Here is a 23,104-nt window from a genome sequence, read left to right on the forward strand (position 1 = left end):
AAGACGTGAATGTAAGTACATATTCATTTCTTAACACTCCATCCATCAATTTTCCACCGCTTATTCCCTTTTTGGGGTCGCGGGGGGCGCTGGCGCCTATCTCAGCGACAGTCGGGCGGAAGGCGGGGTACACCCTGAACAAGTCGCTACCTCATCACAGGGCCAACACAGATAGACAGACAACATTCACACACTAGGGAACATTTAGTGTTGCCAATCAACCTATCCCCAGGTGCATGTCTTTGGAAGTGGGAGGAAGCCGGAGTACCCGGAGGGAACCCAGGCATTCATGGGGAGAACATGCAAACTCCACACAAAAAGATCCCGAGCTTGGATTTGAACCCAGGACTGCAGGACCTTTGTATTGTGAGGCAGACGCACCAACCCCTCTGCAACCGTGAAGCCCTGACACTATAACTCAAAAAGGCAAACAAAAGGCGCGCACGAGGGCGGAGAACAAACTTGACTAAAAAACAAAACTAGCACTATGGCATGACAATAGACAAAAAAACCAAACTCAACAACTGAGAAATAAAAAAATCAAAAACTTACATGGCATGAGCAGGAGAGAAACTATGTGCAGAGTGATTAACAGGCATGGCATGGCATGAAGGGAGTAGGGGTAACGTTGCCAGGCTAACTTCCTGGCAACTTCCAGTTTAAATAATAGACATGATAATTGCAAACAGGTGTGAGACATGAGGACAAGGCGAAAACTAATGAGTTGGCATGGTATGAAAACAAACCAGGAAGTGCAAACATATTAACCGATTGTCCAAAAAACAAAACCGAACATGACCAAAACAAAAACATGATCCCTAAACGTGACAAATATCAACAAAACACCTCGAGTTATTTTTTTCATCTCCCGTTTAAAGGACTGTTTATATACTTAGCAAAATCATGTTTTTTTTGCAAAATATAAAGTAGCTTGTGTTACTTTTTACAAAAAGCAGCAACATTTGAAATTGTATTGAACAAAGAGAGCAGAGCAGTCCACCAAGTTAAACGTACTTAGGAATTAATGCTGATTCTGCTAATGTAGGAAAACACATATGTTATTATAAACAACTAATAATACATTTTGTTTTTTAAATATACATAAAACATTTTGTTTAGCCTTTGTTAAAGAAAAGTCCTTCATTGCAAATCACAATCATGATGACATCATAAATATGATAATGTCATATTGACCACGCCCCCACCGCCACATTTATATTGGCAAGCTATGAGAAACCCTGAATAGGTTTCATTTGTTACACACTTTGATTTTAAATACATCATAAAATGCTACATTACAAACAAAACAATAAAAGCGAAGCCATTAAAACGAATAAAATACTAAGACTAAAACATCAGTGAAGCATAATAAACACATGGTGGCTTTTCTAAAAGTGTCTATTTATTTTTGTTATTTAAAAAAGAACAACTTGGTCAAAATAGTTCAGTGTGTGTATAAGTAGTTGTTTAGCACATTGAACAATACCAAAATATTAATGATAACCGTGTTCATTTTGGTCACGGTCACCGCCATAAGAAATGTTGACATCGTTACATATCTAATATAAGTTATGATATCTTATATTGTAGGTATTAGGGTTGTCCCGATTCAAATATGTTGGTACTGGTACAGGTACGAAATTGTATTTTGATATTTTTCTAAATAATAAATGTCATTATTGCCTTTATTTTGACCAGAAATTATGCATTAAACTTCTTGTTGCAATCAAACAATTTTGGCATGAAATAAAATAGTCAGTAATAAGTAAACAAACAGCCGCTCTTAATTAGCTGCTGACATATGCAGACATGTTGTCATTTTTACCGTATTATTTTGTCAAAATTATGAGGGACAAGCGGTCGAAAATGGATTATTAATATTCTTGTTCATTTAATGTTAACATCTGCTTACTTTCTGTCTCAACATGTTCCATATACACTTCTGTTGAAATGTAATACCGTATTTTCCGGACTATAAGGCACACTTAAAATCTATATATATATATATATTTTTAATTCCGTATAACCAGGTGCGCTTAATGTACGGAATAATTCTGGTTTTGCTTACCGACCTCGAAGCAATTTTATTTGGTACATGGTGTAATGATAAGTGTGACCAGTAGATGGCAGTCAAACATAAGAGTTAAGTGAAGTGAAGTGAATTATATTTATAGAGCGCTTTTTCTCTAGTGACTCAAAGCGCTTTACATAGTGAAACCCAATATCTAAGTTACATTTAAACCAGTGTGGGTGGCACTGGGAGCAGGTTGGTAAAGTGTCTTGCCCAAGGACACAACGGCAGTGACTAGGATTGCAGAAGCAGGGATCGAACCTGCAACCCTCAAGTTGCCGGCACAGCCGCTCTACCAACCGAGCTATACCGCGGTATAGAAATACGAGATATGTGGAAACTGCACTATGATGGTAATATGACTCAAGTAAACAGCAGCAACATGTTATATGTTTCATTGAAAATAGAGAACATTACACACGGTGCTCAAATATCTATCAAAATGTTTTAGTATGACTTTGGTAAGCTATGAAGCCGCACCGCTTGAAGGATTATTGGCGCATTAAACATAGGAGTATTATTATGGTGTGTGTATAAGGTAAGACATTATCTAGCATTTTGTATTGCAATATAATGGAAAAACAACTAGTCTTACCTTCTGGTACCTGCTGATCTGTATTTGGGATCTGCATAAATCCTGAAAGTGTTTGTGTCAACATCGTAGTTGATAAGCTTCTTCTTTTTCTCTATCTACTAGTTATGGGACATTGCCATTTCTATTATAAAAGAGTGTAACGTTCTTACTTATATCTGCCAGTAAAATTACCATGAAAGTGCTAAAACATACCGGTGTAGTGACTTTACATTATTCACCCAATGAACTTTAGTTACTAGAGAGTTTCGGTCGGAATGTTTTTCACGGGACACATTTCCGGTGTTGTTGTTTCTGGATGAGGAGATGCTGCTCCGTTATTGATTGAAGTAAAGTTTGAATGTCATTAAAACAGTTAGCGCCATCTTTTCACATTTCTTCCACTCCCATCCTTGCACGCTACACCGCTACAACAAAGATGACGGGGAGAAGACGCTGCCGAAGGTGAGCCACGTAAATAAGACCGCCCACAAAACGGCGCATCCGGAAGCGACTGTCAGAACGTGGCTTGAAGATGATGTGTAAAACATCATCTAGGCAACATTTTGACCAAAGAACCACAATCATGTTATGTCAAAAATAATAACAATATAATTATTTAATGCGCTCTATAATCGGGTGCGCCTAATATATGAAAAACGATAGAAAAATAGACCAATCGTCGGCAGAGCGCCTTATAATCAGGTGCGCTCTATGGTACGGTAATCACTTATTATTATGTTGTTTGATATTTTACATCTGTTTTAGGTGATACTGCACACATTGGATACCAATACAATACCAAGTGGTTCCGGGGTCATAGAAAAATGTCCCAAAAAATTACATTTAATGCTTTGGTAACTATTATCATGGTGATTTTATTAGGAATCCACTAAAATAGTACAGTAGAGAACCCATCAGGCATGCTTTGCTGCCCTCTTGTGGCATTATCACACGTTAAAAAAGTTCTCCTGTGTCCAGGGGCGTATTTCGGGTTCATAAACAATAAAATAGACAAAATACTTTGTCATTTTAAAAAGATATCGAATTAATCATTGTAGTATCGCTAGATACGCTCTTGTACTTTGTATCATTACAGTGGATGGCAGGTGTATATCCACCCATGGCATTTGTTTACATTCAGAAATGCTAGCCTGTTGTTAGCGGTGAACTATTGTACCCTCCTTCGGTGTGTGGCGAAGCATGTTTAGCAGGGACGATACTTGGTGGCGATACCATGGAGGCGGCAAACCCGCTGACAGCAGATTAGCTAGCAAGCCATGTCTAAAAGCACCGCTGGCGGAGGAGCGCTTCAGTGTTCAAAGCTTCACCTTTATTGGCCAAAATGCGTCCATTCTCCCTTTTGTGTCTTCACACTGTTTCTGTTTGTAAGTACTGTGCGTGTGCGTTGCCTAACATGCCCCTCTCAAATATATTGTACATACAAACACACATATACTCACACACATCGTTATTCAAACATACAAACATACATACATATGTACCTACGCTCCCACATACATACACAAATACAGTACATACCTACATACTCCAAGTCCGTCCATCCATGCGCACATTCACGGTACAAACATACACATACATGTACATATACATTCACTGTACAAACAAACATACATATACTGTACATATACAATCACTGTACAAACATACATATACACATACGTGTACATATACAATCACTGTACAAACATACGTATACACATACATGTACATATACATTCACTGTACAAACATACATGTACATATACATTCACTGTACAAACATACATATACACATACATGTACATATACATTCACTGTACAAACATACATATACACATACATGTACATATACATTCACTGTACAAACATACATATACACATACATGTACATATACATTCACTGTACAAACATACATATACACATACATGTACATATACATTCACTGTACAAACATACATATACACATACATGTACATATACATTTACTGTACAAAAAAACATACATATACTCTACATATACATTCACTGTACAAACATACATATACACATACATGTACATATACATTCACTTTACAAACAAACATACACATACATGTACATATACATTCACTGTACAAACATACATATACACATACATGTACATATACATTTACTGTACAAACATTCATATACACATTATGTTCATATACAAGTACATATACATACATACACTCATGCACATAATCATGTTTCATCAAACATATATCAACGTGTTGCCCTAAGGTAAACTGGGTAACACAAGGCATATTGACAGAGCTTAAACCAATGTTACTATAACAATCTACAAGATTAATATAGGTTGCCTCTCTCTCTTCCCTTTCATCTTTTGGTATTTCTTCTTCTTTTTTTTTCTTTTTTTTTCATTTGTTTATTCATTTTTTTATTATCTTTCTCGCTATCATTATGTATACGTATCGTTGCATTTGAACAACTTTATTGTTGATAATAGAGGTAAACTATTGGTTTTGTTCATGATCAATAGCGCTTTTTCTATTGGTATTTGTATTGCTTCAGTTTTAGTATAAAAATGCTCATTGTCATTACTATATTATTTATTTCACTAACTGCTTATTTGTTATCACTTTTACCATCATATTTGTAGATATTATGTATGTGCTGGTGTTGTTCTATTGTTGTTGTTGTTATTGTTGTATTTGCTGTCGTTGTTTTTGTCTCTCTGTCTAATCCCCCTCTTATCCCCACAATTTCCCCCTCTGTCTTCCTTTTTTTCTCTTTCCATCCCCTCCTGCTCCGGCCCGGCTGCACCAAATGATAATATAAATACATTTAATAAAGTCACATTCAAATAAGACAAAAAGAGAAGTATCCCACACTTCTCTTTTGTAAAGTAAATCTGAACAGCCGGTATGGGCATCTACATCAACTATATGATTTGCCTGAGAAGCTGGACAGGATAAAAAATAAAAAAAAAACATACCCCTCTGCTCGTTTTACGTCAGGATGAAGCTATGTTATGTCTGTAAAAAACAAAACAAAACAAAAAAATACTGTTATTTTTCAAAGGTAGTATAGTACCAATTTTTAATATTGTGTATTATTACCCATATATCGTACAACGTATGGTTGTGATTGACAGGTGATCAATCCAGGCTCTAACTCAAGTCTGGGAGCGACTTTTTAAAAAAGGTTTTTGTTGTTCTTTTGAGGTCAGAAAAGGGAAGTTGGCAAGGAGAACATCTGCACGTAGCAACAAAGTGAAGTGTGCAGCAGGGAGGGTGTTCTCTGGTGACTTCCTGTGCTTAATGCAGAAAAGATTGAAGATGACTGGCAGCTGGCGGCCCGACACCTGCGCACCTGAACCCACTCCTACAAGCGGAACACTGACTGACAGGCAGAGCGGGGATGAGGATGAAGCTGCTCATTAGGAGGGACGAGGGGGAAGCAGCCAGCCCAGCCGCTGCCTCCTAATTAACCTGCATTGCTTATTGCTTGGATTTCCTGCAATCGGAGGGACCGGGAAGTCGGGAAATGTTCTTACTTGCGAACTTAAGGCACAATTAGCAGCATGGTCGACTGGAACATACCCCTGTAGCGCTGCACCACACCCTAGCACAGGGGTCGGCAACCCAACATTTTAAAAGGGACCCAAACACACATATCAATCAATCAATCAATGTTTACTTATATAGCCCTAAATCACTAGTGTCTCAAAGGGCTGCACAAACCACCATGACATCCTCGGTAGGCCCACATAAGGGCAAGGAAAACTCACACCCAGTGGGACATCGGTGACAATACTGATCCAGTGGGACGTCTGTGACAATAATGACTATGAGAACCTTAGAGAGGAGGAAAGCAATGGATGTCGAGCGGGTCTAACATGATACTGTGAAAGTTCAATCCACAATGGATCCAACACAGTCGCGAGAGTCCAGTCCAAAGCGGATCCAACACAGCAGCGAGAGTCCCGTTCACAGCGGAGCCAGCAGGAAACCATCCCAAGCGGAGGCAGATCAGCAGCGCAGAGATGTCCCCAGCCGATACACAGGCAAGCAGTACATGGCCACCGGATCGGACTGGACCCCCTCCACAGGGGAGAGTGGGACATAGAAGAAAAAGAAAAGAAACAGCAGATCAACTGGTCTAAAAAGGGAGTCTATTTAAAGGCTAGAGTATACAAATGAGTTTCAAGGTGAGACTTAAATGCTTCTACTGAGGTGGCATCTCGAACTGTTACCGGGAGGGCATTCCAGAGTACTGGAGCCCGAACGGAAAACGCTCTATAGCCCGCAGACTTTTTTTGGGCTTTGGGAATCACTAACAAGCCGGAGTCCTTTGAACGCAGATTTCTTGCCGGGACATATGGTACAATACAATCGGCAAGGTAGGATGGAGCTAGACCGTGTAGTATTTTGTACAGCATATATAATATAGTATAGTATATATCATTTATACACACATACACATTGGCCCCCGAGACCCATTTTTTCTCTCATTGTGGCCCCTAAGTCAAAATATTTGCCCAGCTCTCCCATAGTGGCCAGCAGCAGCAACAATTGTATGCAAGTTGGCAGACATTGTTTCGTTTATGCCATAAGGCAGGGGTAGGGAACCGATGGCTCTAGAGCAGGGGTCAGGAACCTTTTTGGCTGAGAGAGCAAAAGAGCCAAATATTTTAAAATATATTCCCATAAGAGCCATATAATATTTTTTTTAACACTGAACACAACTAAACACATGCATTTTTAAGTAAGACCAACATTTCTAGAGTATAAAAGGTCTCTTATTCTTTGTAATACCATTGTTATTCTGAAGCTAACTGTGGAGGGGGCGTGACCTGCGGGCCTGCAGCGAAAGGTGCGTAGAAGGCCCACCTGGGCCTTGTTATCTAATCACCTGTGGCTCTTTTACAAGCAGCAGCCAGGAGGAGAGACTTGGTTGGGGCTGGAAATACTATTGCTGGAAAGTAACCGAGAGACTTATTAAAAAATAAAACAATATTGTAACCCCGAAATAGGCTCTCATGTCGGTGCTTGGGGGTCTGAAGAACCCCCAGGAGGTCAAGCCCCACACTAACCAATCATAAATAAATAACTTCTTACCATTATGCAACTTCTTGAACAGGTGCGGTAGAAAACGGATGGATGGAATAAAAAGGCATGAGAATGTTTAACATTTTGAACGTTATTTTTAACACTGTGATTACAAATGGAATTATTCATTACTTATCATGTTAAGCAATGCCAGCTCAGATTTATCCGAGAGCCAGATGCAGTCATCAAAAGAGCCACATCTGGCTCTAGAGCCATAGGTCCCCTACCCCTGCTCTAGAGCCAGATGTGGCTCTTTTGATGACTGCATCTGGCTCTCAGATAAATCTTAGCTGACATTGCTTAACGCTTGCTGCGGGGTCGTTCTCCCAGGAAGGCAGACGGACTACTCTGGACATGGCATTTAGGTAAAAACATGATTTAATTTTAACTAAAAAAATATACAAACAAAAATCGCTCACAGCGGAGGCACAACTTGAGCTCAAAAACAAAACTAACGCATAAACAGACTAAGAACATAAATCAAACAAAACTTACTTAGCATGGCATGAAGCACGAAACTATGGCAAGGCATGAAACAAGTCAGCGCAGGGCGACTGACTGGCAAAGACGAGCTTAAATACTGCCTCTGATTAGTGCTCGGGAAGCAGGTGAGCGGGCATTTTGTCCACCAGAGACAGGTGGACAAAATGAGTAACCAAGGAAACCAGACAAGGGAGTGGAAAAAAAACAGGAACTTAAAGAGTCCAAAGGACAAACAGCACTTGGCCAAACAAAAACATGATCAAGAGACATGACATTTGATCTATTATTGGTTAGGTTCAGAATAACAATGTTATTAAAAAGAATAAGAGACGTATTATACTCTAAAAATGTTGGTCTTACTTAAAAATGCACGCATTTAGTTGTCCATCCATCCATCCATCATCTTCCGCTTATCCGAGGTCGGGTCGCGGGGGCAGCAGCCTAAGCAGGGAAGCCCAGACTTCCCTATCTCCAGCCACTTCGTCTAGCTCTTCCCGGGGGATCCCGAGGCGTTCCCAGGCCAGCTGGGAGACATAGTCTTCCCAACGTGTCCTGGGTCTTCCCCGTGGACTCCTACCAGCTGGACGTGCCCTAAACACATCCCTAGGGAGGCGTTCGAGTGGCATCCTGACCAGATGCCCGAACCATCTCATCTGGCTCCTCTCGATGTGGAGGAGCAGCGGCTTTACGTTGAGTTCCTCCCGGATGGCAGAGCTTCTCACCCTATCTCTAAGGGAGAGCCCCGCCACCCGGCGGAGGAAACTCATTTCGGCCGCTTGTACCCGTGATCTTATCCTTTCGGTCATGACCCAAAGCTCATGACCATAGGTGAGGATGGGAACGTAGATCGACCGGTAAATTGAGAGCTTTGCCTTCCGGCTCAGCTCCTTCTTCACCACAACGGCTCGATACAACGTCCGCATTACTGAAGACGCTGCACCGATCCGCCTGTCGATCTCACGATCCACTCATCCCCCACTCGTGAACAAGACTCCTAGGTACTTGAACTCCTCCACTTGGGGCAGGGTCTCCTCCCCAACCCGGAGATGGCACTCCACCCTTTTCCGGGCAAGAACCATGGACTCGGACTTGGAGGTGCTGATTCTCATTCCGGTCGCTTCACACTCGGCTGCGAACCGATCCAGTGAGAGCTGAAGATCCCGGCCAGATGAAGCCATCAGGACTACATCATCTGCAAAAAGCAGAGACCTAATCCCGTGGCCACCAAACCAGAACCCCTCAACGCCTTGACTGCGCCTAGAAATTCTGTCCATAAAAGTTATGAACAGACTGGGTGACAAAGGACAGCCTTGGCGGAGTCCAACCCTCACTGGAAACGTGTCCGACTTACTGCCAGCAATGCGGACCAAGTTCTGACACTGATCATACAGGGAGCGGACTGCCACAATAAGACAGTCCGATACCCCATACTCTCTGAGCACTCCCCACAGGACTTCCCGAGGGACACGGTCGAATGCCTTCTCCAAGTCCACAAAGCACATGTAGACTGGTTGGGCAAACTCCCATGCACCCTCAAGAACCCTGCCGAGAGTATAGAGCTGGTCCACAGTTCCACGACCAGGACGAAAACCACACTAGGTGAGTGATCAGACAAAGAGCAGCTCAAAGACTTCTATGGAATTACAACAAAATGAACCCAGATTTCCCTCGCCCGGACGTGGGTCACCGGGGCCCCGCTCTGGAGCCAGGCCCGGAGTTGGGGCACGATGGCGAGCGCCTGGTGGTCGGGCCTGTCCCCATGGGGCCCGGCCGGGCACAGCCCGAAGAGGCAACGTGGGTCATCCCTCCAATGGGCTCACCACTCATAGGAGGGGCCATAGAGGTCGGGTGCATTGTGAGCTGGGCGGCAGGCGAAGGCAGGGCACTTGGCGGTCCGATCCTCGGCTACAGAAGCTAGCTCTTGGGACGTGGAACGTCACCGCATTTAGTTGTATTCAGTGTTAAAAAATTTTATATGGCTCTCACGGAAATAGATTTTGAAATATTTGGCTCTCTCAGCCAAAAAGGTTCCCGACCCCTGCCATAAGGGGTCCATATGGCCACATTCGTCCCGGTCTTGTCTCTCCGGCGCTCAACGAGGGTGGACGCTCCCCTTTCCTCTCCCTTACCTCTCCTGCTTGCTTCTTTGTTTTGTCTTGTCTTAACTTTATTGTTGCCTCTTTTTGCACTGCTCTCCAAATGTAAACATTGGAACTATTTAACTGGCCTCAACAAAATTGACAAGAACTTGGGTTCGGGGGAACCTGCTGTCGTGACGAAGCGGTTGTTGCTGGACACACGACGGACTCTTGGGAGAAGAAGGAGGGCTGTGTGCCTGGCGACCCTTTTCTGTCGAGGACGTGAAGATATCCACCTATTCGGAATTATGACAACAGGACATCTGCCGATTGGAGTAAGCGTTGCTCTGGTTCGTCGACAAATTGGAAGTTGCTGGCAGTCTTCAAAGTACCCCAAAGCTGCCACAAATGATTGGAGGATGCGGGAAGAACTGTGGATTACATCGGACTGTCTACCCCGCAGTTTTTTAGGACCAGTCATAGACAATTTTAGAGTGAAAAACACATTTTATTTTCACTGGCATACAAATAATTTTAACTTGGTTTTTTTCCCTGGCTTCGAGACTCTCCCGAAGATCACTGCAGGAAGACACAACAAACTCCCTTCTTGTCTCTCATGGACACACACCTGTTGTTGTGAACTTTGGACTAGCGCCGGAATAATACATCAAGGCCGCGGAGCAGAGACACATTATGGGCTAATACACACACACACACACAGCCACGAAAAAACTATACGCCACACATACACCCTCCGGTCCCCCAATCCGATGCCCTCGACGCTAATCCCGTAGGGGTGATGAATGGATGGTCAGCGCCTGAGAGCTGCGACCTACCACCTTGACCTTGAACTACCTTCGCTCTGTTGCTATAGTGGTAGCAACAGACCGTGAAGTATAAAATACTACACGGTCTAGCTCCATCCTATCTTGCAGATTGTATTGTACCATATGTCCCGGCAAGAAATCTGCGTTCAAAAGACTTTGTCTTATTAGTGATTCCTAAAGCCCAAAAAAAGTCTGCGGGATATAGAGCGTTTTCCGTTCGGGCTCCAGTACTCTGGAATGCCCTCCCGGTAACAGTTCGAGATGCTACCTCAGTAGAAGCATTTAAGTCCCACTTTAAAGCTCATTTGTATACTCTAGCCTTTAAATAGACCTCCTTTTTAGACCAGTTGATCTGCCGCTTCTTTTATTTTTTTCTCCTATGTCCCCCCCTCCCCTGTGGAGCGGGTTCCGGTCCGATGACCATGGATGAGGTACTGGCTGTCCAGAGTCTAGACCCAGGATGGACCGCTCGTCGGGACCCAGGATGGACCGCTCGCCTGTGTATCGGTTGTATCTGATCTGCCTCCGCTTGGGATGGTTTCCTCTGGACGGGACTCTCGCTGCTGTCTTGGATCCGCTTTGAACTGAACTCTCGCGGCTGTGTTGGAGCCACTAAGGATTGAACTTTCACAGTATCATGTTAGACCCGCTCGACATCCATTGCTTTCGGTCCCCTAGAGGGGGGGGGGGGGTGCCCACTTCTGAGGTCCTCTCCAAGGTTTCTCATAGTCAGCATTGTCACTGGCGTCCCACTGGATGTGAATTCTCCCTGCCCACTGGGTGTGAGTTTTCCTTGCCCTTTTGTGGGTTCTTCCGAGGATGTCGTAGTCATAATGGTTTGTGCAGTCCTTTGAGACATTTGTGATTTAGGGCTATATAAATAAACATTGATTGATTGATTGATTGATTGCTAGACATCTGGATATGTATGTTGTAACATGTATATGTGCTTTGCTATGGAGGTTTTTTCTCACTCCAAACTGGGCCCCCTTAGGAGCCCAGTCTGGATTGTATTTTTTTACTCACCCTTCTCCAGCGTTGACCTTTTTCCCATCTTTTACGGGGCGCCTTATGGCGACCCATCAGCGTTCTTGTTCTGTAACCCTGTACACTGTTTGTTTGTCTAATCTTGAACAGGTTTGTGCTATAAACAAAGTTTTGTTGTACTTGTTGCAATGACAATAAAGACCTACCTACCTACCTACCTACCTACCTACCTACACATGAAACGTGACCGCAGGGTGGGCGGGGGGAGCACTGTCCACTTTGGTGTGTGTTGAATATCTTAAAATGTGTTTTGTGGCAATCTCAATTTCGACCACCGGGTCAGTTGCTATGCAGAGTGGCACTTGCCATCGTTTTCATCTCACAGCATTGCAGAATTGATTACCACCCCCCTCCCCAAACCCCATTCCTCTCAAGTGCAATGTTAAAATATACGAGAAATCCAAGTTAGTTGCATTTGAAAGGGTATACTTCCATTCATCATATGTATTGTCATTACATCTGTGGTTAATTTGGTCTAAAAAAAATAATGGCAATAATAATGTTTATCTGCAATAATTCGTAAGTCAATATGTTATCAGCCCAGGCCCATGTATAAGTTACAACTATGCACTACTTTGCATTAAAAATGGCAACAGCTGAGGATGAATGCCCCATAACAAGAGGGTAGAGAAAAAAAGGGAGTGTATTGACTTTTCAACCACTGTTCCGCGGGACATTATCTAGTTTCACCTATTTGGGTAAAAAATATTGTTTGCGAACCGGTAATTTTAATCTGCAAATGTTGTGTTGTTGTTGAGTGTCGGTGCTGTCTGGAGCTCGGCAGAGTAACCGTGTAATACTCTTCCATATCAGTAGGTGGCAGCCCGTAGCTAATTGCTTGGTAGATGTCGGGAACAGCGGGAGGCAGGGTGCAGGTAAAAGGTATCTAATGCTTAAACCAAAAATAAACAAAAGGTGAGTTCTGCTAAGAAAAGGCATTGAAGCTTAGGGAAGCGCTATGCAGAACGAAACTCGAACTGAACTGGCTACAAAGTAAACAAAAACAGAATGCTGGACGACAGCAAAGACTTACTGAGTAGCAAAGACGGCGTCCGCAATGTACATCCAAACATGACATGACAATCAACAATGTCCTCGCAAAGACGGATAAAAACAACTGAAATATTCTTGATTGCTAAAACAAAGTAGATGCGAGAAATTTCGCTCAAAGGAAGACATGAAACTCCCACAAGAAAATACCAAAAAAAGAGAAAAAGCCAACAAAATAGGAGTGCAAGGGAATAATTAAAACACTACACACAGGAAAACACCAATAAACTCAAAATAAGTCACGGGGTGACAGTTCTTTCAGACAAGACCTCTATTGATCGGTTATGGTTTAAATTCCAATTCAACAAATGCAACAACTTTTTACTGTCAACCGAGTTTCTTTTTTAAATTTTTTCTGCTGGTTGTGTGCCTCCGGATTTTTTCAACGCAAAAAAATGTGCCTTGGCTCAAAAAAGGTTGAAAAACACTGGACTATGGCGTCGGACTACTGGCACAGAGCAGGTCAGGTTATGTTTGACCATATCTGAAGATATCCCTTGATGTCACACTTGGGAAAAAACTTCACAGGTTGTGTCATTTCCAAACAGCTCGTTTGGAAGAAGTACGAAGGAAGGCAAGATTATTTTATAAATATCCCCGCAATGCCTCTATGGCAGGGGTAGGGAACCTATGGCTCTAGAGCCAGATGTGGCTCTTTTGATGACTGCATCTGGCTCTTAGATGACATTGCTTAACACGAGAACTAATGAATAATTTCACTGGCAATCAGTGGTAAAATAACGTTCAAAATATAAAACATTCTCATGCATTTTTATCCATCCATCCCTTTTCTACCGCACCTGTTCAAGAAGTCAAGAATGGTAAGAAATATGTTTTTCATTATTAGTTAGCTTCAGAATAAAAATGTTATTAAAAATAATAACAGACGTGTTACACCCTAATGTTGGTTTTACATAAAAATGCACACATTTAGTTCTATTCAGTGTTAAAAAAATATTATATGGTTCTCACGGAAATATATTTTAAAATATTTGGCTTCCATGGCTCTCTCAGCCAAAAAGGCTCCCGACCCCTGCTCTATGGTATGATTTCATATTTTTCGGAGCTTATGCCGATCCAAAATACACAAAAAAGGTACCGATTGGTAAGAAAAGTTGCTTTTGCATAATAAATCCACATTAAAATATGATTTGTTCCAGTAAAACCAATCGGAACAAACTATTGCAGACGTATGAACCGCATTATGGCAGATTTGAAAAGCCACCGATGTGTTTTTGGATGACAAATAATTGTACTCCTGTCCAATTTTGCCAAGTCCCGGCGAGTCGGGTCGTCTTGTAGTTTCAAGTTCAGAGTTCACATTGTTCCGGCGCACTACTCTTTGCCTCATCATGCGAGCTTGAAAGCAGCCGATCGCGGCGTGTGACCGGCGCAGTGACACGCCGCCAAGTCCACAGCGGTAAGCGGCGAGCAGGTGACCCCGCCATCAAGACACTGCAGATGGCTTCTTTAAATAGGCCTTTTCAAAATGTCACTTTTCACACATCGCCGAACAATCTTCCTCCCTTCCGACTCTGACTAACTCGCCCCCGACCTGTTGTGGCACACGTGTGGTGACGTCTTCCACTCCTTTTCCGGGCCAAAGTGTCATGGTGACGATGAGTGACGCATGACGTCCTACGTGGGACCTGCTCGGGTTTCGTTTGCGGCGTTGGTTCTTACTGTATGTGTGCACACCATTATTATTATTATTTAAAAACACAGCTAAAATATACTGATTATTGAGATTTGTCAACGGGATAGGACACATAGCAAAGTGACTGATGAAGACTTTTCAGTCCAATATATAAAATATATAATATGTCTTGATTGGATTAGCCAGAGAATAGTGCTCGATACCGTGGTAGAGCGCAATACGTAGGTGTGGGAAAAATCACAAGACTACTTCATCTCTACAGAAGTGTTTCATGAGGGGTTCCCTCAATCATCAGGAGATTTTAATGGAAGCATTCACATACAATGGTTTATATAGAGCACAGAGTGGGTGGGTACAGGCAGGCGTAGGGGCGTGGTGATTGGCTCATGTGTTACCCAGGAGGTGTTTCCGTCTGTGGCGGCATGTTGAAATGATTTCACTGCGCTTTTTGAGGGATGACAGATCTGGATGATATATAATAAACAGTTTCTCTTTTAAGCATAGGTTGCATCTTTTATTACCACTGTTGTAAGGTGAGCTGGATGCAAGAATTTGCCATGTTATTGAATATTCAACATTATTGTCTTTGAGGTTCCAAATGTGTTTGCTGAGTTCTGTAGAATTCCGCAAAGTCTGGTTTCTAAAGGAGGCCTTATGATTATTCCATTTTGTTTTGAACGCTCCTTCAGTTAATCCTACGTACGTGTCGGATGTGCTAATGGCCTTGTTGTTGTTTCCAGATGAGGAGATGCTGCTCAATTATTGATTGAAGTAAAGTCTGAATGTCATTAAAACAGTTAGCGCCATCTTTTCACACTTCTTCCACTCCCGTCCTTGCACGCTACACTGGGATCTGAACCGAGGATGTCGTTGTGGCTTGTGCAGCCCTTTGAGACACTTGTGATCTAGGGCTATATGAGTAAACATTGATTGAAAGAAAACCGTGCAGCTTTCTATATCAAACAAAAAATAAAGCAGATGTAGTTTTTTTCCAGTCTTTTTATGCCCTTCACTGTAAGCACAGCATTTAGCGAAGGTGACCTAAGGATGCAAGTAGAAGTATTCGCTCCAATGCCGTAGAGCTTTAAGAAAAATAATCATTTTATAAACGAGAGTGATTCAGCGGTTTTCTCTGCATTTGACAAAAATGTCTTCAATGAGAGACAATTTAGTTTTTGCTGCATGAATTCTTAGAATCACTACTCAATTGTGTTGCCAGTCATTCTGACAATAATGGCTGTGTGTCCCATTGTAAGTGGATGGTAAAGCTCTGTCAGTAAACAAGTTGTACACACACTTTCAGCCACCGACTTACATCACCACTATTATGCTACACAAAACACCAATAATATAGACATTTCCTTACAGTGATAGTGACATTCCCCAAATTAGGGAGGAGTACCACTGATCATTTTGGCAGCCATCACAGTTTTAGTCATTGGGCCTTTTCTGATGGGATCCAAATACCACGCGCTAAACAGCTTATGCAAAGTATAAAATTGTGCGTACATTTTGTTGTCGTGTTGCGTGTACAATTGATAACGAGTGCAAAAGCGGTGCAGACCGCAACACATCTATAATCTTTAACACCTTTTCTACAATAAAGAATCACAATCTGCAGAAAAACAGAAACTAACGAGGGGGACGGTGGAGAATCACAAAGCTGTAGCACAGTCATGCATCTGAAATGATCCAAATGCAAGAAAATGCATATTGCAATATATTTCCTCGATGATAAAACTCTTTAAAAAAAAAAAAAAAGGCCAGCAGACACCAAAATACATAACTTTATCTTAATTCAATCACGTCAATAAGTCAGCCTGCATATGTAAAATTATAAAATGATATTGCTCAAAAGACAATGCATCTAATATTATCCATGTTAACAAGCCTAAATACGACAGATTGCACATTCTCTATAAACATATTAAATATGGACGCAAAACATCGGCACAGAGCAGTTTTGGCCTTGATAGGTCACACTGCGTTTGATAATTATTTTTGCTTTTTCTCCTCCCACCATTGCGGGCGTTTTAACAATCACCATATTTGTATACGCGTGTACAATTGATAACGAGTGCAAAAGCGGTGCAGACCGCAACACATTTGTAATCCTTAACACATTTTCCGGAGTAAAGAATCGCAATCTACAGACGACAGAAACTATTTTAGGCGCTCTCTGCAGGGGGCGGTGGAAAATCACAATGCCGCAGCGTAGTCATGCATCTGAAATTATCCAACCGCAACAAAATGCATATTACAAGATATTTCCTCGATGATGAAACTAAGGCTTTTTTTTTATTTTTTAAAAAAGGCCAGCAGACACCAAAAGACATCAATTTAATTTGATTCAATCAGTTCCATAAGTCAGCCTGTAGATCCAAAATTATAAAATGATATTGCTGAATAGACAATACGTCTAATATTTTTATTTTTGACAGTCCTTTACATGTTGACAAAACTACATACGACAGAGCCAGGTTGCACGTTCTTTATAAACATACTAAATATAGACGCAAAATAGCGGACACAGAGCAGTTTTGGCCTCGATAGATCACACTGCCTTTATTATTATTTTTTGTTTTTCTCCTCCCACCCTTGCGGGCGTTCTGACAGTCAGCATATTGGTATATTGACAAAGACAAACACACTAAATGGAGTGCACTTCTTATTTTTGCTCATTTAAGAGACTCAATCCTCCAAATACCATGTGCTAAACAGCTTGTGCAAACTATAAAAGTGTGTGTACTTTTATGTTGCCGTGTTGCATGTACAATTAATAACGAGTGCAAAAGCGGTGCAGACCGCAACACATCTATTATCCTTGACACCTTTTCTGCAGTAAAGAATCGCAATCTACAGACGACAGAAACTATTTTAGGCGCTTTCTGCAGGGGGTGGTGGTGAATCACAATGCCACAGCGCAATCACGCATCTGAAATGATCCAACCGCAACAAAATGCATATTACAAGATATTTCCTCGATGATAAAACTAAGGCTTTTTTTTTTTTTTTAAAGCCAGCAGACACCAAAATACATCAATTGAATTTGACTCAATCAGTTCCATAAGTCAGCCTGCAGATCTAAAACTATAAAATGATATTGCTGAATAGACAATACGTCTAATATTTTAATTTTTGACAGTCCTTTACATGTTGACAAAACTACATACGACAGAGCCAGGTTGCACGTTCTTTATAAACATACTAAATATCGACGCAAAACAGCGGCCGCAGAGCAGTTTTGGCCTTGATAGATCACACTGCGTTTGTTAATTATTTTTTGTTTTTCTCTTCCCACCCTTGCGGGCGTTCTGACAGTCAGCATATTTGTATATTTACAAAGACAAACATTCTAAATGGAGTGCACTTCTTATTTTTGCTCATTTAGGAGATCCAATCCTCCAAATACCATGTGCTAAACAGCTTGTGCAAACTATAAAAGTGCGTGTACTTTTATGTTGGCGTGTTGCATGTACAATTAATAACGAGTGCAAAAGCGGTGCAGACCGCAACACATCTATTATCCTTAACACCTTTTCTGCAGTAAAGAATCGCAATCTACAGACGACAGAAACTATTTTAGGCGCTTTCTGCAGGGGGCGGAGGAGAATCACAATGCCACAGCGCAGTCACGCATCTGAAATTATCCAAATGCAACAAAATGCACATTGCAAGATATTTCCTCACTGATAAAAATAAGGCTTTAAAAAGGCCATCATACATAAAAATACATCAATTGAATTTGACTCAATCAGTTCCATAAGTCCGCTTGTAAGTCTAAAATTATAAAATTATATTGCTGAAGAGACAATACATCTAATATTTGTATTTTTGACAGTCCTTTACATGTTGACAAGCTTACATAAGACAAAGTCAGTTTGCACATACTTTATAAACGTACTAAATATAGCCACAAAACAGCAGCCGCAGTGCAGTTTTGGCATTGATAGATCATACTATGTGTGTTAATTATTGTTGTTTTTTCCCCTCTGACTATTGCAGGCGTTTTGACAATTAGCATAATTGTATATTAAAGAATACAAACACATTAATTGGATTGCACTCCTTATTTTGCTCATTTTTACTCTGCGCTCAAGTTTAGTAGTTTGCGTGTGCTATCAAGTTTGCACATGTTTTAATAACCTTTAAATCAGGGGTGACAAACTACTTTTTATTGAGGGCCACATGGCAATAATGGCTGCCATCAGAGGGCCACATCCACAAGTCAATATATACGGATATAACCGTATTGGAGCCTCATTACACAATTTGCAAAGGCACATTTTGATCATAATATTTTGTTTACCGATTGATAGATAACTAACTTTGACATCGGAAGTCAAGAAGACAAGCAGATGTTGAGTTTGTATTACCCGTAAAAAATCTTGGAACATCAGATAATATTAAAGTGTCGAACATATGCAATTGCAAGTGCAAGGTTTTTCCGTCAATAATTGAGCAATTTAGCCCAAAGAAAGTGCTTTTGCAGGCTACATAGATGAAGTAGCGAAGCACATTAGAATTATGGTGTTGAGATCCGCTTTTTGGATCCTCCACATATTATTGTTTGTGGTTCCATTTTTATTTTCACTCTCCGTCTGATCCTATTATTTCCTGTTTAAGTCGGTCACCATGGTAGCTTATTAGTTTCACTTGTTTCTCACGGCCCTGCACACCTGTCCTCACTAATCACCTGCCTTATATAAGCCTGCATCTTTTGTTGTTTAGTCTGGGATCCAAATGTGTTCATGCACAACGGTACGTCTGCTTTGCGCTTTTGCTTACATGCAAATTGCAGTATAATTCTCGCGAGCTCTCAAGCTGCGCACTTTTATTCAATCTTAGCTCTCATGCTAAATGTTGTGTTTTCCCCTTTGTGTGCCTATGTGCCAGTTTAGTTTACTATTTGTTTATCCTAGCTTTCATGCTAGCGTCTTTTGTTTGCCTTTTCTTAGCTCCAGTATTTTTGTTCTCTAGCACCTTTTGTTAAATAAATCATTAGTTCATACCTTTTTGCTGTGTTCAATTTTCGACGCATCCTCGAGGGAATCGAACCCGGCATCAAAATGCCGAACAGGCGTAACATATGGGGCGGTACACGTTAAAATTAACTGGCAATCCACAACAGAAATGATGTGGTGGGCCACATTTGGCCCCCCGGGCCTAGAGTTTGACACACTTTAAATTTGTAGTAGTTCAAGCCCTTAATCTGGTAATTACACACCTTTAACGTCATGTTTATGTTACAAAGAAAGTCATTTAAAAATATATATATAACCACTTAGTTATGGGCAGATTTTGATGAAACTGACATGAAAAGTTTTGGATTCTGGGCACGATCTGGATCAGGTCTACCTTGTCACCTTTGGTTTACGTTACGAGCCACAGCTTCTGTGTGTGCCTATACCAGGCCTGGGCAATTATTTGACTCGGGGGCCACATTTAGAGAAAAAAATGTGTCTGGGGGCCGGTATATCTATTTTTATGAACACTAATACAAAACCTCAAAATAATGTCTGATCAAATGCTAAAAAAAATTATGACAGACCGCCTTAAAAAAACATAATGGAATTTAACATTTTTCTTTGAAGGATAAAACACTGAATATTGACAAAATATAAACGTCACACCCCCTTTCGATTGACACATTTTACAATCAAGTGAAACGCAAAAAAAATGCAACAAACTGAAATATGAACGCGGAGGGTACAAAATAAACCCACCTATAATCTGAAATTTCAGATACATCACTTAGCTTTAGAACTTTGTTGTGAAAATCTCCCCGCCCACATTGCTTGCTGCCTCGTCTGAGCTCCTGTGACTTACATTACCATAGTAACTACTTAGATGACCATAGTAACAAATTAGATTACCATAGTAACTGGTATATCATCCCTAAGTGCAGAGTCCAACCATTGAAAGACTTATTATAGTTGAAGACTTACGGTCATTAGAAAACATGACTGCACATCATAATGGCAGCTCCACTTTCCATTTAAAGATGTAAAAAAATATATTTGGGAATGTCCGGTGGGCCAGGTTGAAAAGCTCAACGGGCCGCATGTGGCCAGGTCTGGTCTGTAAGCTAGCGGCCTCGCCTCCACCCACAGAGACAAAAATGGATGGATGACTGAAAAAAGGGTTGACTCTGTTTTTATTTCCTTACAGATTGATAGCCCAAACATCATGAATGGAGTTTGATGAAGAAAATGTCAAAAATGGGATGAGTAGCAAGTGATTACACCTTGGAGCTGATCATTTTTAGTTTATTTCGGCTCTGACGGACACAAATTTTGAGCATGTTCGCCCTTCAGCGCTGTTCGAAATCCACTTTTTGTGTAGTACAAGTCGCTTCATTGGCAAACTACTCTACACAAGACCATTAGATACTAAAACATAATTAAATAAATAATGGCCTCGACAGTAATAATCGTTTTCAATTAAATCACCATTCGTCCTTCCTGTTCTAGGACCTGCTTCTAATTGTTGGACAGCGTGAACACATTAAAACCCATCATTCAGTCATTGGCTAGGCATCATTAATATTGTCTTTCCTGCACCACTGGAAAAACATTTAGCTCAATTTTATGTTGCTGCTTTGAGCAAAGCATCACATTTGTTCGTGTTCCATTTCTCCGTCACATGGTGTCTATTTCGGAAGGCTTTCTGATGGGACTAAAAAGTACAAAACATACATACATACATACATACGTACAGTCGCGGTCAAAAGTGTAAAGAACATAATGTCATGGCTGTCTTGAGTTTGCAATCATTTCTACAGCTCTTATTTTTTGTGATTGGAGCATATATTTGTTGGTCATAAAAAATATTCATGAAGTTTGGTCCTTTTATGAATTTATTATGGCTCTACTGAAAATGTGAGCAAATAAGCTGGGTCAAAAGTATACATACAGCAATGTTAATACTTGCTTACATGTCCCTTGGCAAGTAGCCTTCCACAAGCTTCTGGTTGAAATGTTAACCACTCCTTTTGACAAAATTGGTGCAGTTCAGCTAAATGGGTTGGTTTTCTGACATGGACTTGTTTCTTCAGCATTGTCCACACGTTTAAGTCAGGACTTTGGGAAGGCCATTCCAAAACCTTAATTCTAACCTGATTTAGCCATTCCTTTGCCACTTTTGACATGTGTGTGAGGGTCATTGTCCTGTTGGAACACCCAACTGCGCCCAAGACCCAACCTCTGGGCTGAAGAATTTGGAGGTAATCCTCCTTTTTCATTGTCCCGTTTACTCTCTGTAAAGCACCAGTTCCATTGGCAGCAAAACAGGCCCAGAGAATAATACTACCACCACCATGCTTGACGGTGGGAATGGTGTTCCTGGGATTAAAGGCCTCACCTTTTCTCCTCCAAACATATTGCTGGGTATTGTGGCCAAACAGCTCCATTTTTGTCCCATCTGACATCACATGTGTCAAGACTAGGACTACGGTGTGGATTGTTCTCCCGAGGTGTGAAGCGACTGGATCGGACATGGCGTGAACGTAATGACATCTTTTGATTTTAACACTCAAAAGTACTACAAAAACAAAGGGTATAAACAAAAACTAACACAACCGCAGAACTATGGACATAAAAACAAACTTGCAAACCATGGCATGATTAAAGAAAACGTACTTGGAACGAGAAACAAGCATGGAAAAGAGCAGCATGGGTCATCAGCATGAAAAACAAGGGTGTATAGAGGGTGATGTCGCCAGGCTGACCGCCTGGCAACTGCAGGCTTGAATAGTGAATTATTTTATTTTTATTTTCCTGAAGGAACTCTCCTGAAGGAATCAATAAAATACTATCTATCTAGTGATGTGGTGATTGACAACAGGTCCATGAGTCCAAATGAATCAGGTGCACGATATGAGGAAAGGTGAAAAATAATGGGTTGTCATGGAAACAAAGCAGGGAGTGTAAAAACAGGAAATGACCAAATACAAAAACCAAACCGAACATAGCCAAACTAAACATGATCACCAGGACATGACAACATGGACGAAGATAAGACTTTCTGGAGGAAAGTTATGTGGTCAAAAGTGGTAAAGGAATGGCTAAATCAGGCTATAATTGTCAGAGTTAGTTGTTGACGAACCCCAAGGTGCAGTGATGGAGGCAGGCATTGGATAGAAAAACATGTTTTAATTAAAATACTAGAACAAGTACAAAAGGGGTACAACAAAAAGCGTGCACGAGGCGGATAACAAAACTA

Source organism: Nerophis ophidion, linkage group LG29, assembly GCF_033978795.1.
Source record: "Nerophis ophidion isolate RoL-2023_Sa linkage group LG29, RoL_Noph_v1.0, whole genome shotgun sequence".
Taxonomy (NCBI): domain Eukaryota; kingdom Metazoa; phylum Chordata; class Actinopteri; order Syngnathiformes; family Syngnathidae; genus Nerophis; species Nerophis ophidion.